Genomic DNA, 15,113 nt, shown 5'->3' with positions numbered 1-15,113 from the left:
ATTTAAAAGTAAGGACCTTTATGTATGCTTATAACACACAGTGAACAGTTTCCTGAGTTCTTCTTGGAAAAGTTAAGATTTAAAATACATTTAAAATACTCCCTCTAAAAAATACTTTCAGATTTTGTTCTGTGGCTGCTGTGGTGCTTGCGTGTTCTGGTGAAAACTCTTTCTTTATTGGATGAAAATTATCAAAAGTTATTTTCCACTTTCTAACTTGCTGTGATAGCCAAAGGCTTAAGAAGACAAGTCAACCACTGCATCAGAACTTGGAAAGGATATCAAGAGAACATATCTATCTGGTTTAGTACCAGATCTTGGCAGAGAGGCAGCATTCTTGATAGTAAATCGGTTAATATGGATAATAATGTTTAGCTTGAGTAGATTGTTTTGCAGAGTGTTCCAAACTAATGACAGTCATTAGTCCATTACTAAAGTGAATCTTAACCTCTATGTTCTCATCTCTATTTTTATTTTATTTACTTTATAGATTTTTAATGTGATAATGACCAGATTGTTTTTGATAGCCTGATGTCATGGGTGATTGAACTGCTAGCTCTGTTTCTTCCATTAGCTCTCATCTGCTCATCACTGCCAATATTACACTGAGTAGCCTCCCTCCTCCACTCCTATATCAGTTGCATGTGTTGGTGGACAGGAGGGCTGATGTTCAGGGTTTTTGGTTCTTTTTCTATTCCTTCACAGTTTGCTTTGAATTTTATGCTTTTCGTGTTCGTGTTTCTGCCATTACATCATGACACTGTGGTGTGGTTTTCCTCAGCTATGCTGAAGACATTCAAATTTTATTTTCTCTTAATCCTCATCACCTGTCCTCTCCCACATTCTGCATGAGGAAAGCACTAGCATTGTTGAAATTGTGCTTTGGTCCATAAGAGTTAAGCAGTAATACTTTGGGGAGGATGGAGAAGCAGTCTGTAAATGTTGCTGGGACTTTAACCCCACAAACTATGCCAGCTCTTACTCAGCTGCTGTTTTCTAGGCAATCTGGTATGTTGAGAGTTGTGCTGCAGTGCTTCTCCAGTTGTGTGCTGTCAGAGCAGACCAAGCAAGGGTAATGCTGATGGTCCAGAAAGTTTTCTCAGCAAGTTCACAGGTGCATGTGAATGGACCAAGTGCCATTTATAACTGGAGAACTGGGCAGTGTCTTTCTCATCTTGTTTTATGGGGGACAGTTGCATGGGACTTAGTTTTGGAAAGAGTTTATCATTTTACCTATTTATTTATTAACGCCGAGATTGCATTGCAGTGCAGTAGCTGGGCTTTAACTCTCCCCTTTTCTGTTACCATGGGACTATTGCCAGCCATCCACCCAGCTGCTCTGCTCCTGACTTTTCTCTCCTGCCCTCCCACAACCCACTTATGCTCATTTTTAGTTCACCTTCGCACTGCCTTGTCCCGCAAGGTTGTCATTACTGTTTTGAATTGCTGCTGACAAAAATGTTAACACCCATGGTATTGAGCCCTTTTATGGTAGCACTCCCATTTTATTCTACTTATCTTGGACCCCAGTCAAGCACAGTGGTGACCCCAGTGGTTTTGCTCCTCTGCATGCAGGACTCTAGCAGTACTGAAGCTTGCTTGTGTTTGTGTTTGATTGTGCAAGTTGCTGAGCACCTCAGGCAAGTGTTTTCAATTACTCCAACATCAGTGGGAGATGAGAATAAAAATGGTGCTGAGCAGCTCCACCACATTGCATTGCTGCTATGTTGCCACTGAGAATAGACCAGCCTGCATCACTGTGAGTTTATGACTTACGAGGCAAGGAGTTAACTTTGGGGGGAGTGCTGCTGGTGAAGTTTGATGCTAAATGTCAGAGTTTTACTGCAGATACACATTTATCAATTTTTTTTACTTTTCGTTTTGGTAACCTTCAGTGCTATACAACAATTTCCAACAAATGCAAGAAAAATGTTGCATATATTTAAGTCTGTTGACTCTGCTAGAGTGAAGACCTCTGCAGTTCAGTAGTGTGTTCAGCAATATCCAGCTTCATTTCAATACATTTTATCTGAAAATCTCAGTGTAGAGTTATCAGAGTAGGGTCAAGTTTTTGACAGCTTTGCAGTAGTTATTTCAGAGATATCAAAAGATTCACTGAATGTTTTTGGTTCAGTGCAACGTCTAGGGCTTTTGGACAACAGCAAAATCAATTTAAGATGCTATTAACATTTAAATTAATATATTTTGTTATTCTCATTTTCATAGTCGTCATTAAAATCCATGTTCTTCTTAAATTTGTTTTGCCTTTTAAAAATAATGACTTCTGTGAGTCGTCTTCTTTCAAGATATGGACCGTATATATACACAAATTTTGCTATTCTTTCAATTATGTGGTACAATGTATACTATATTCATTGTAGGTATAGCAAGGAGTTTAAATATTATAGTTGATTATATGTGAGCATGCGCTTACAGCTTGCACAGGAAAATAGCACAAAGGCAATTTCAGAAATCTTCCCTTTATAGAAAAGGGTTTGTGTCAAGGGGTGAACCTATCCAAGTGATTCACTACAGTATTTCCCAATACATACTCAAATCCCTATTTTATTTTGACTACCTGTAAATACCATAATAAAATGCTTCACATTCACATCTACTCATCCCAAGTAGATCCTTAGCACACCAGTGAGCTCTGTGTAAACTGGCTGTGTTTAGTAACTGACCTGGCTGACCAGAAGGACTTGAAACCTCTGCCCTTGTCAACTAGCACAGCAGCTGCCACAGCCTATGTTTAGTGGTAACTTGATGGTCTAAAAAAATTGCATTCAGCAGTTGCTCATTAGAAGCAGGAGGGTAGGATTCGGTGCGTTATGATCTGAGGAAAAATATTGAGGGCTGGCTCTGCTCTGCCCAACTGCTACCCTGGAGAACCACTGTGCTGGTGGCAAAGCACAGATCCAGGCCCTGCTGCTGCCTATGGCAGAGCATCCCAGGCATGTCGGTGGAGGCACTTTCCATCTGCCTGTTCTTAAGGCTAGTTTTTTAATCTTTTAATTCCTATATTTATCAATGAAAAATTATTCTAAGGCTTGTTCTATTACTGGGATCAAGGGAGACTCCAGAGCATTGTTCAGAATAACTTTTTAAATCTTACTTTCTATAGAAACAATGAAATAGAATAACAAAATAGAATTACAATAAATGCTTCACAACTTTGCTTGGAGTTGATTTCTTAGACATTCAGGAAGAGAGCTGAGCTCTAATCCATCTTACAGGCAGAGGGGAGGACAAAGAAACGCTGTTACCTTAAACATTTCAAAAAAGGCAGAAGGAATTCTGTTTAATACCTGCAAATGCAAAGGTTGTGTGATGAAGTGTCTTCTCGTAATCATTAGCCTTTTCTTTCAGTGTTAATGTCCTTTTTTTTCTGTCCAAGTCAACTTTTTGAAACAGTTTTCATTCATGGAAAATGATTTCTACTTGAAATGCCACTTTATTACAAACTCAAAGCATGACCAAACAATATCGGAACAGTGCTCTCCAACAAATCTTATTCAAGGATTTTAAAAGCCACTGGGATTTTCTTGTGGGATAACGCATTAAGCTCTGACTGAGGACTAGAGATACTGGTGGTGGCAGTTTGAGGCTGTTTCTGTAAAGGAATTACAGTTAGCTTGCTGGTGATGTGTTTCAGCCTCAGAAATTTAAAAATCACTTAAGACTTCATCATAAGTTAACTACAGTTCAAAATTTGACTAATAGTAAAGTTTCCCCTTCCTTAATCTGTAGTTTGTGAGCTTTTAAGATATTCTCACAGCTTGCTTGTGCTGTGTCTCTGGAGTTTAAACCAAGTTAAAAAATACCTATCTGCAAGTAGAGAGGTTAGATCATATAGCTATGTAGCATTTATGTAGCTGCTAGGGTTCTCCTCTCCAAATTAGTTCTTTAATCAGGACCTAACTTAAAAAAACACCAGGAGACTGCAAATCATACGAGTTGTGCTCAATCTCATTAGGTACGTGCTGTCTGAGTAGGCGCTCTCCACAAGCCGTATTATCTGGGCCACAGGTATTTTTAAACTTTTTTTTTTTTAATTCCTTTGGCACAGCACAGATTTTCCCTCCACTATTAAAATGAAAAATGAATGTACATCTATATGTAGTGAACATGCATATGTTTAGTTATACATACTAAATATGCATATAATCGTACATATGTGTATACATGTACGTATTGTGTGTACATATGTACATATAAGTGTGTTGTACATGTATGCATATATATTACGTACATGTGTGTCTGTATGTATATATACACACAGATACGCATCTAAACACATGACCAAGCCGACAATGCAGTGCTGCACTATTTAACTGGGGGCAGACAACTTGAAGTACAGCGGTATTGTGGCATGGAGAGGGCAGGGATCTGAAGGACCCCTGTGTCAGAAGGTGCATGGGATGATGCACAGGACATCAGTGTAGCAGCATTCTGAGAGAGCCAGGCAGGAGTGCGTGTGTGGGTTGGTTGTATGTGTGAATAAAACTGGAGTGTAAAGAAGTAACAACTGTATACGTAGAGCTCTTCTTTTCCAGAAGAGGAGTAAGTGGAAGTGGTAATAGTAAATAAAACCTATGGAGATTAGTTAAAGAAAGCTCTCTGCTTAATTATTTTTGCCTCACGTGATCTTACAGCATCAGAAACCACAGAAGGATGAAGGAAGTGGATGAAGTACTCGGCACGTGAGCCAACTTAATAAGTCTCTGGGAACGGCCGGGAGTTGGAGCTGAGGCTGCTGTAGGCCACCTATCACCGTGAACATGCTGTGTGCGTCTGTAGGCAGTCGCACCGGCGCGGCGTCGGTGCGGGCGGCGCGGCCGGGCCGGCCGTCGGCAGGTGGGCAGCGCGGGGCGGCGCCTTGGGCGGCTGCGGCCGGCAGAGGGCTCTGTGCGCCCGCCCATGGGCCGCGAGGGGGAAGGGAGCGGCGCGGGTGCGCCGCGCTCGGTCTGGTAAACAGACCGGGAATTGTGGGCTCGGGCCTTTTCCTCAGGCTTTGCACCAAGCCTGAGATCAGATGACTCAGTCCGGACTCATTATTTTAATAGCCTACAGCTAGTTCACATAGCAGCGGGAGTCCACAAAAAAGGCATTTAATTGTTGAAACTCAAACTGGTACATTGTAACTGCAGATTATAGTATTCGGATTTAAGTGATTCAAGTAATTTATAAAGCTTTTGCACAAGCAAACAAAGTTAAAATGCTGATATTGTAATAAAAGTAAATAAAACATTCTTTTGTGCGTTAAGACCCAATTAAAGAGCATGATTTCATTTAACAAACTTAAAACAGGCAGGTGATATTTGCCAACATGACTACAGCTGTGTTTTACATTAGGAAATTAATTAAAATAGTCATTTATACTTTTTTCCACTTACAAGCGTCAGGCCTTTCTGTATTACACCATCTATTTTCTCTTCAATCATTGTGTTAGGGCACGTTTATAATCAATGGTAGCAGGCTGTGTCGCAGCGCTGTTTTTCCCAGCCTAATGAAAACCCGGCTCTATGCAATAATGCCGGCAAAGCAGATCAAACGGCGCGGGAGGAACTTCCCTGCTGTCTGCCGCTCAGATGGCCGGCCCTTCTTCCGCACCCTCACAGGGCTTCGCTCTGAGCTGAGGTGGAAGAGTGGCTGCCGGAGAGGGGAGTGGTGTCTGTTAGACCCAGTGAGACCGGGAGGTTCGCTGCTCTCCCAGACAGGCCTGGTTCTGGTGCGATAGCATGCCCTGAGGCTCCTGGGATAAACGAGTGGGACACAGTTTCAGAATGCAAATCTTCTTTTTGTACCTCACAGCTGAATAATGGGACCTTGGGAGTTGTCCTTGATTCTAAGGTACAGTTTTTTTCCCTCGCTGCAGCGATTCCATAATGAACTGTTAACTTAGTCATTGATTCCTCCCAGGCAAATCAGCCTCAAGTATAGAAAGGTACATTTTAGTAGTAGCATGTAAGTACAAAAACAAGCATTTTCCTTCTGCGTGGAAGAGTAAAAACATGAATTACGGTTATCTTCTTTCTCCACTTTCCCTCACCTGCCTTCACCTGAAGTTTCTTGCCTTTTAGGAGCAGTCTTTCCCATCAGCTCTATTACAGATGCGTGACTAATTACTGTGGAGTTCGAAGCGCCAGGAATGTTCGGTTTGCCATTTCAGCAAGGGTGGGCTGTTAGCAAGTTGCTATCATCCTTCCAAACAACTCAAGAATCTGAAAATTTGGTTTATTAAGACCAGACATTTCACATTCCTAATGTTAAGATTGCTGCAATTTTCCATTATAAGCTTCACCCCACCCAGGCCTCTCAATACAGATTTATAACTCATTTTTTTAAAAAATGTTTTCCATCTAAGTCTTAGCTTAGATTTTAAGCTCGGGACAGCATCTTTTGAACATGCTCCCTGTCAATGGAAGAGTTGTATTTTGTATCAAGTGTTTTCCCAGGTAGGTGTAGTGTTTGTTTAAACTGTTAAACTGCATCATGAGAGTCTTTGGGGTCTCTGTATTGAAAAGGCAACCAACTTTTATAGGTTTAAAGAGTTTATTTGTTATGCAGGTTATTATTGCTAGAGTTTATTTTTGTTGTATTTCTCTGAATGGGTATCCTGGATTTCATACTGTAGTGGTGCTGCTGGTGGAACCGCTGTTGGCAGTATGTGACACATTTGTGGAAGACTGAACAATGTGTTGGTTATTGTGTCCAATTAATACTGTGTAAAGCATTGAAGGCTGGCTGATTTATGTACTTGATATTTGACATCTTCGTAGCTAATAAGGAATGTTTTGTGATAGGATCTATTTTTAAATTCTTCCTTGATGAATCTGTCCTTGGGTGTTGACTTGAATTCACAGAGAAACTTGGTGTGAAATGACACAGGAATACCATGACCTAAATGGAACATTACAAGAGTAAAATATTTGACATTTCGGCTCCCTGCTCCTTAAAGTTTAAAGTCCCTGAGGCATCAATAAAGCCAAACCAAGTCCAACAGTAAAAGTGGATGTCACAAATACACAGATCTATTTTTTCTGCAGGATTGACTGCGAGAACTTGATTTACTTGAATAGTTATAATAAATTCTTCAAGAAGGAAAGAGGGTGGACCGGTAATGGAAAAAATACAGTATTTTAGGTTAAGCACATCTGAAAGTAAAATGTCCTACTGGAACTAGGCAATTTGACAGTACTTGAGCCTGTGCAGTGAGCCAGAGCACGGCTGGTACGTTACTTAATTACGTTACATAACTATTTTGAGATTTGAGTCAAACTTAGGAGATGCAGACCCCCTATTTCTTATTCCATGGGCAGTGTAGTTTCATCTTCTTTACAGACTCTGGGAATCCATTGAAGCTTCAAATTTCTACAAATGAAAAAAAAAAAACCAAAACTCTTCAACTGCCCTGCATTCTCCTCCCTCTTAAATAAATGCTTAATTTTCACTCTGCCTTCAAGAATTTTGCACTTTGTTCATGTTAAAGCACAAACTAGTCTAATTAAAAAAAAAAAGAAAAGAAAAATAACAATATTTAAATCATTTAAATTGAATAACTGATATGGTGAGAGCATTCCTACAAAGATGCTATCAGCATTCTTTCGTATGAGATCATCTGTAGGCATTATAGTTATTCTTGCTGAGAAAATAAGTTTGTTCTTTTTCCTTGCGAGATGCAAGTTTTAAAAGTGACAGTGTGCCTTTTTGAAGTGGTGCTTTAAAAAACTTATTTAAATGTATGCGTGTGTCTTACTGGAAGAACTCTTATTAGTCACAGTTTGTATTTCACATTATTGATGTCTACTGAAATTCTCATTTTGAGCCGTCTAACGTTTTATGGCAGTGACGTTACTTTTTTCTATATTAACTAGGATATGAACCAAACTGTAAGGATTTATGGAGTTATATCTAACAATTAATTAAGCAGTAATACGTACAATATGTGTTGCTAGAAGCAGGCAGTGACTTGTTTGTTCATTAATGACCATAAGTAAAGCCGAGGTTGATAAGCACCCTAATAAGCCAGTTAGTAAATGCAGGGAGGATGATTTCTGAAATGATGACTGCAAAATTGCATCAAAGGCAAAGGATTGCTGCAGCATTCTGAAAATCTAGCCTTAATGAGAGAGAGCCTGCAAAATGTTTCACACTATCTGAATGCTTCTTTTCTGCCAATGGCAAAACTTCAGAACTAGTTTGATAGGGAACAACTTGACATGGAGGTAAAGCACAGCGTAGTTAATGCTATAATAGGATATGGTTGAGAGGGTTGTTGCAGCTCTGTAAGCTCTTATTTATTTGTAACAGAGGTGACAAACAAGCAGTGTCTTCCAGCCTCTCTCCATGGAAATTGTGGAATTTGGAAGTTGCAGACAAGTTATAGCTCCTTTCTGTAACTCACTGCTTCAGTTCAAAATAGGGCAGAAAAACTGGGAAAAGAGTGGGAGGAAAAGAAGAAAGAAACAAATATGTTTCTAATTTTTTAGAAATTACTGTTGCTCTCAAGATGATTTCTGATTTTGCTCCTTTTAAGCATATCATTTATATTATTTGTTGGTTTTAACAATGGCAGAAAGCATTTATGAGCTCTTCCTCAAGTCCCCATCATCAGTCTAGGGCATAAGTGACAGATTTTTATTATGAAATATCTGAAATAAGATTGCATCTTTCCTGATTGCGTTACTATTTTAATGTTTTCTATGCAGTGTACATTTTTTGTGACAATGTCAAATGTATGTATATATATAAATCAAGTATAGTCCTGAATTTTGCAATTGTTACGTGACCTACACAAACTAAAGGAAGGAAACAGATAAAAAACTGCTTTGCTTTAAAAATAAAATCCCTTTTTGGAAGGCTTGGAATATTTGTTTTTAAGTAAACAACTCTTTATGGTGGGGAAATGTACAACTCTGGCTTTGGGTTTTGATTTTTTAAATTAAAGATTACTTTGGTGCCCTGTGAAAAGATGACAGAGTGGAATTAGTGTTAAGTGTCCAACTAACAGAATAGAGGGGAGAAAAGCAGAACAAAAAATAAATCTTTGCAAAACACAGAATATTAATGTAGAAAAATGGGAAGGTAGGGCTTAGGTCCAGAACTACATTAACTGAAACATGAAATGTAACTCACATGGAAGGTTTTGTTTATTCACACTAAAGTCCTCCTCAGTGCTTTTAACTCTGCTTGTATTGATCAACAGCAAATAAACACGAGTTTTACTGGGGTAAGTACATGGCTTAGGATGATTAGATAATTGCTGCATCACTGTTATTCATTTGGAGTGATAATGGATTATTTGGCATTACCATTAGCTCCACTTACACGTATTTAAATGTGAAGTTTCTCAATCTAATAAATCAATTTTCCATGCTAGATCCACAGAAGATGTAGTTGGTGGATATTTTATTGTGTCTTATAAGAACGTGTGACAAGCAGAGAATGAAAGGAAATGCACTGAAGTCTTGCTCACGTTGGGCAGATTTCCTAAGGTTGCACCCTTGACTACTGACTGCAGTATGAGTATGGCTGCATGTTGTGCTTGTATCAGTGCTGCAGCAGAAGCGCCGTGCAAACTCTGCTTTTAACCTTTTTCTAAGAGTTAAGTGATAATAATAATCTCTAATACATCTGCTGAATATGCATGTATTCAGAAAACTTTTGTGTATTACAGTATATCTCATGGTGATAATAATTTTAACATCTTAAGTTAGCATGTTGAATAATGAAAAACGAAATAATTGTACCAGTAAATTATTATATAAATACCAATAATGAAAAGAAATCTGTTCTGGCCTAAGATAGTCATCAGTTTGTCAGAAATATTCCTTACTTACAACACAGAAAGCTTTCACTAAATCAGTGTGACTAAGTACTGAGAATGAATGCTGAATTCTTTTGTAAGACCTGATCTCAGGAATGTTGCCTTGCTGAAGTCCAACACAGATATCTGGTATTTCTGTAACATATCTTGGGCTGGAAAGGATTCTTGTCCTGAAACTTAGTAATACCCTTTAATTATGTGCTTGGTTTGCTTAGGGTAAGTGAAATACAGGTCTGGGGGAATCACTGAAAGGGATTATTTTGTGGTCTTTCTTCCCTATTTTTGGATGCTTTTTCTGAAATTGGAAAAAGACAGTCAAAAAGAAACTGTACATAAATCATATGTTTTAGCAGGATGTAGATACTTGTGAAGGAATGCGTGATTAAGCACGTCTTAATTGGGCTTTGTCACACTGGTATTCTTAGGGTTTTGCTAAAACTATTGGAAGATTTCTAAAGAAAAAGGTGATTGATAGCTTCTGTGAAGCAACAGATTTTTTAGTGTTTTTTTGCAGAATACTTCTGTTTCCCCCAGACTACAAAGGATGGCATGTGAAAGTGCTGGCGGGAGGGGGGGGGCTCATCAAATAATTTGAATTATTAGGTGGTATGAGCCTTGCTCATACGTTTGTTTCCTCATTATCACATAGTGTGCAAGGCATTACTGGGGGCATGGATTTCTTTGCTTTGTCACGGTTTCATGAAGTTCAACAGAGAAAAGGCTTTCATCCTTCCCAAGAGACGAGACAGCTTACTGCTGAGCTCCTGCGGTTTAGATTTCATCAGAGTTCTGCTTAACCCAGTAATAGTTCAACTTAACAATTATCTCCTCTTCCCAGTATTAGCAATACCAAACCTTACTGCTTTGTCTTTGCATGTCCTGCCTCGAGAGATGGATCCTCCTAACACCTCTTCATAGTAGAGGTCTTCTAAAGTTTAAAATACTGTACAACTAGAGTTACTTCCAGCCTAAACTTAACATCCTCGCCTCCTCCTTTCTCTTGGGAACGCAGAGACCAAAAACTGCACAAAAACCTTGAGACAAAAGTGGAAATGAGATTAAGGGGAAAAGCAGACACGTAATCAGCACTGTGCCCTTACAGGTGCAAAGCATAGCAAGATAATTAACGTGTGGCTTTCAGTATGTAGTTAATCTAGTCTGTGGCCATCGGTTGAGTCAATTTTGACCCCTCTTGAAATGAATATAATACACAAAACGTGATACAAATCTGTTGTAAAACACATGGGACTTTTTTCTTCTCTTTCCATTTGGTCTTAAAGTTGATCAGCTGTCAGGTTAAGTAGCAGCCTGAGGAAATCTGAGTGATGGAAGCTTAGCCTCATGTTCTCATGCTGTGGGAAAAATGACAGCCTATTCCCAGAGCAGGTTGCTGAAATTGAGCAAATGAGCTTAATGTCAATATCAGCATTTTTCCATAATTAATTGTGTGATAATGAGAAAAAGGGTCAGAACTAGTTCTGTTCTGCTGCTTTTTCATGCTATGGGCCGGACAATATGTCTCTGGTGAGGTTCGGGGTAGGAAATGTGCATTACTGTCAGGTGTCACTGTTGTGTTTGTTATTGTGAGGAAGAGCAGGAAAGAGTGTCTTTTACCTTGATTACCACACCGTTAGTATGAAGGTACGTTCTGCAGGACAGTCTGTTTTTATGATGCCATTGCCGTCAGTCTGTGGATGTGAGTATAGAATGCTTAAACTGTCCCAGAATTGAGCATCTTAAGAGGTTTATGATAAACTAACTCTGACATCATGATGTGAGTCATGATGGGGCATGATCTCGAAACAGTACGTGCTAGTATATTTAGTTCACGGAAATTTCTGTGAGTGTGTTCTTCTTCTGTTCACTCTTCATTTCAGAGTTGTTTTTTGAGATGCAGGGCTTGGGAGGAGGAAAACTTACAAATGTTGCAAAGCTTTGATTTTAAGACTTTCTAAATTTGAATGTCGCCTCTGCTTTTTGTGACTTTCATGCTGTTAACAACAGCTAATGCTGATGTATTATATTGCCACCTATATGGAAGGTTGGGCAACGCTTTCCATTATAAGTCTGTTCAGTTGCTTATTATGTTGCCAACATTCAGCTCTTTGGGCTGAAATTTTCCATGCTGGGTGTTTCCTTCAGGCTGAATTTGTTGGGAAAGTTTCAATAAAAATACTCAAACTATTCTAGGGAATGAGAGCGAGGGGAAATACTCTATTTTACTTGTGTTTATTGAAGTTTGCTGCAAGCAATTGGTTCAGCAATCATAGCACCTATGTGCTTTGGAGCAGGGATTTGAATTATTAGGAAGGTGAAAGGGTGAGGGGAGAAAAAGTATGAGTAAAAGAGATTTTTTTTTTTGTAAGGAATGGGCTCCTCCCTGATACAGTAAGGCACCTATAAAGAGGCACACAAATCCCATGCTTGTCAAAATATGATTGGGGAATGACTGGGAATTGAACAGTTATTCTTCTTGTTCCACTGTGCCTACATGATATACTGGGCTTGGAGAGAGAGGGCTATGAGGTGCAAACAGAATCTTGTGCAACAGGGAACCACGACTATAAAATCTGTGTAGTGTTGAAACTGAATAGCAAGATTCTGGGGTTGAGACTAAGACTTGAAAGCAACAGGAAACTGACTCAGCAAGGAGACGGGACGGATCAGAAGATAATGGGAGAGACTATTAAGGAAGGTGAGATACAACCTTAGTAGTCTTAAGACAGCCTGTTTTAGTTACAGTTCATTGTCTGATTCCCATACATCTTGTGCAATTAAATGGAGCATAGAAAATTGTATGCAGTCATGTAAGATCAATATTCAACCATAATTGTTTCATTTCTGTGCACTTGATGTTGCAGCCATAATATACGTTCAGTGTGAAAATTAGAGCTGTAGTCAGAAATGTTGTTCTATACCCATCATTAAAATGCTTATGTTATAGGCTTTGAAGGGCACAACCATTGTTAAGCACAAATATAACGTTTCAATTAGAATACTGAAAAATGTTTTATTTAATCGATTTAAACAGGATTTCTTTTTAAAAGCTTAGTACTGCCAATGCTTCAGCAAACATATAAGAGATTATTTGGATCTGAAAAGGTTAATTTCATACTTCACATATCAAGAACTGAACTTCTCGACAGACTCTGCCTTCCATCTGTCTCAACTTGACAGTGAAGGCAACAAATGACATTTTGGAACATACCCGGCATGCTTAGCTTAGCCCAAATGGGAGTGAGTTAACAGGACAGGGAGAAGTTTCAAATTTTCCTGATTTTTATGGACCTCAACCAGACTAATTATACCTCAATATTATTTTAACATTGTTATTCATGGCTGAGTTCATTAAATAACAGCATTCATGCTGGTGCATTTTAACGTCTCATGCTTGAGGTTATCATCCAAGTTCTCAAGGATTTATAATGTTGCCATAACATTTTCATAAGGAATAACACTTCCCATCCACAAGCAAGCACACATCATACTACAGATTCCAAACATAGTGAATTAGAAGTTTCCTGGTGAAAGCAAATGTGTACTGAAAGGCCATTTTATTATTGCTTTTTTTTTTTTTTCTTTAATGAAATTTAGAATTCTGTTTGGGGACTATTTTGCAAATAATATCTCTACCCTGTTGAGAGAAAAGAAATTTAGAAGTGAACTGTTACTATGAATATCTTCTTTTTAAGTATTTAATAAAAATGCCATATCTATGTTTGACATGATGCATTGTCTCTGTTACAGAGAAGATAAGCTGTCATGCCATATACCTATTTATTTATGTATGCAGATTGTGTGATGGTACATATCGTGGCAAAGATCTACTTATTAATGCCTTCATGGTATGGTTGCATGGGATACATCTTTATTATTCTAAGGATACTTGAATTTTTATGCTGCTGCATTACAATACCTCAATTGATTTTTCAAACAAGTTGGAGATACGGACCAATTTTGTCCTTCATATTTGACATACGTGTCTAAAAGCCCCCCCTTTTTTCTTTCTTTTTTTTTTTTTTTTTAATTCCCCTCCAGTTCCTTATGCATCTCTCACCATTCCAGAAGAGCTGTTTTTCTTAGAGATCTCTGGTGTTCACTCATAACCAGCAGGTGTTGCGAGCAGTCACAAAATGTTGGGTTTCCATGAATACAGTGATTCACATTAATTGAAAATGTTGGTTGAGTCTGCAGAAGAAATCAGGCTGTCTCGTAGCACCATGTTGCAGATTGTGTGGTTTATGCTATGTATTGCTGTGAGACCCATGGTGACCTGAGGGTCAAAACGATGGCAAAACTGACAGCACTGCTTCTCACCTATGTGTTCCTGTTTTTTGTCACTGTATGTGCAATCATTACAATACTGCAATCTGCAGAATCACTTGGTCCAGCCTGTAGCCTGCTTCTTCATGTGCTGACTGGTGTGATGCCTTTTCTTAGGTCTGCTGCTAACTGTACATCTATTTCTCAGCTCTGTGCTGGTTTTGGGACGTTGATCAGGGGCTGCTTTTATGTCTTCTAAAATAGTGGGACATGTCACGTCACACAGCAGGCCATTTGGTGGCACATAGATTTTTTTGTGTACCAAGAACTTGATAGGGAGTGGTAGATTACCTCTTCTCACAGAGGTTCCCAGCACCTCTCCCAGCCGCCTGCAGCCTGTGCAACAACTCAGCATCCACAGCATTTCTTCCAGAATTGTTTTCTGGTGCTGCTTCCAGCCATGAGTCCACTCATTCTTAGGCTTCACTGAGGAGACTGTAACTATTGAAAGAAAGCCAGGTTGCCCTTAGTCCCATACAAATAATTGCTGGTAATTTTTGTTATTCTGTTTCCTTACTGGATTTGCAAATATGAGTTTCTAGGTGACAGCTGGCTCCAGGGCAACTGAGCATATAGTCTGCACAGAAGTTCTCACTTACACCCTTCACAATTTGTCAAGGTTGTAAGCTCATCATTTAAACCTGAGATTTTGGCTAAAAACTGACTTTCTCTGAAGTCAGAAAAACCTTTGAGCGTGTGGATGTGTCATTGAAGGATGTGTATCAGTGAGCATGGTGGATATGGGTTGACAGTTGGACTGGATGATCTCAGAGGTCTTTTCTAACCTTTATGATTCTATGTAACTTAAACATTCTGTATCACATGCTATTGTATTATTTACTGACAGACATGGTTTATACCTTGGCATAAAAACATAGAATTATGTAGAAAAAAAGATTTTCTTTGGGCTGTCTTTGTGCGAATCCTTCAGGGTGGCTCCTTGTTCAGTGGAAGTGAAAGG

At 39.0% G+C, this 15,113-nt stretch overlaps 1 protein-coding gene across 1 annotated transcript in view; it reads left to right on the top strand.

The window, feature by feature from the left end:
• JAZF1 (JAZF zinc finger 1) overlaps positions 1-15,113 on the top strand; it is a 175,118-nt gene that overhangs the window by 129,819 nt on the left and 30,186 nt on the right. The gene's annotated exons all lie outside the window — the stretch shown is intronic.

Source organism: Meleagris gallopavo, chromosome 6, assembly GCF_905368555.1.
Source record: "Meleagris gallopavo chromosome 6, MGAL_WU_HG_1.1, whole genome shotgun sequence".
In the NCBI taxonomy this organism is placed as follows: Eukaryota; Metazoa; Chordata; class Aves; order Galliformes; family Phasianidae; genus Meleagris; species Meleagris gallopavo.
Note: the sequence above shows the minus strand (reverse complement) of the source record. Positions and strands in the feature narration are given on the sequence as shown.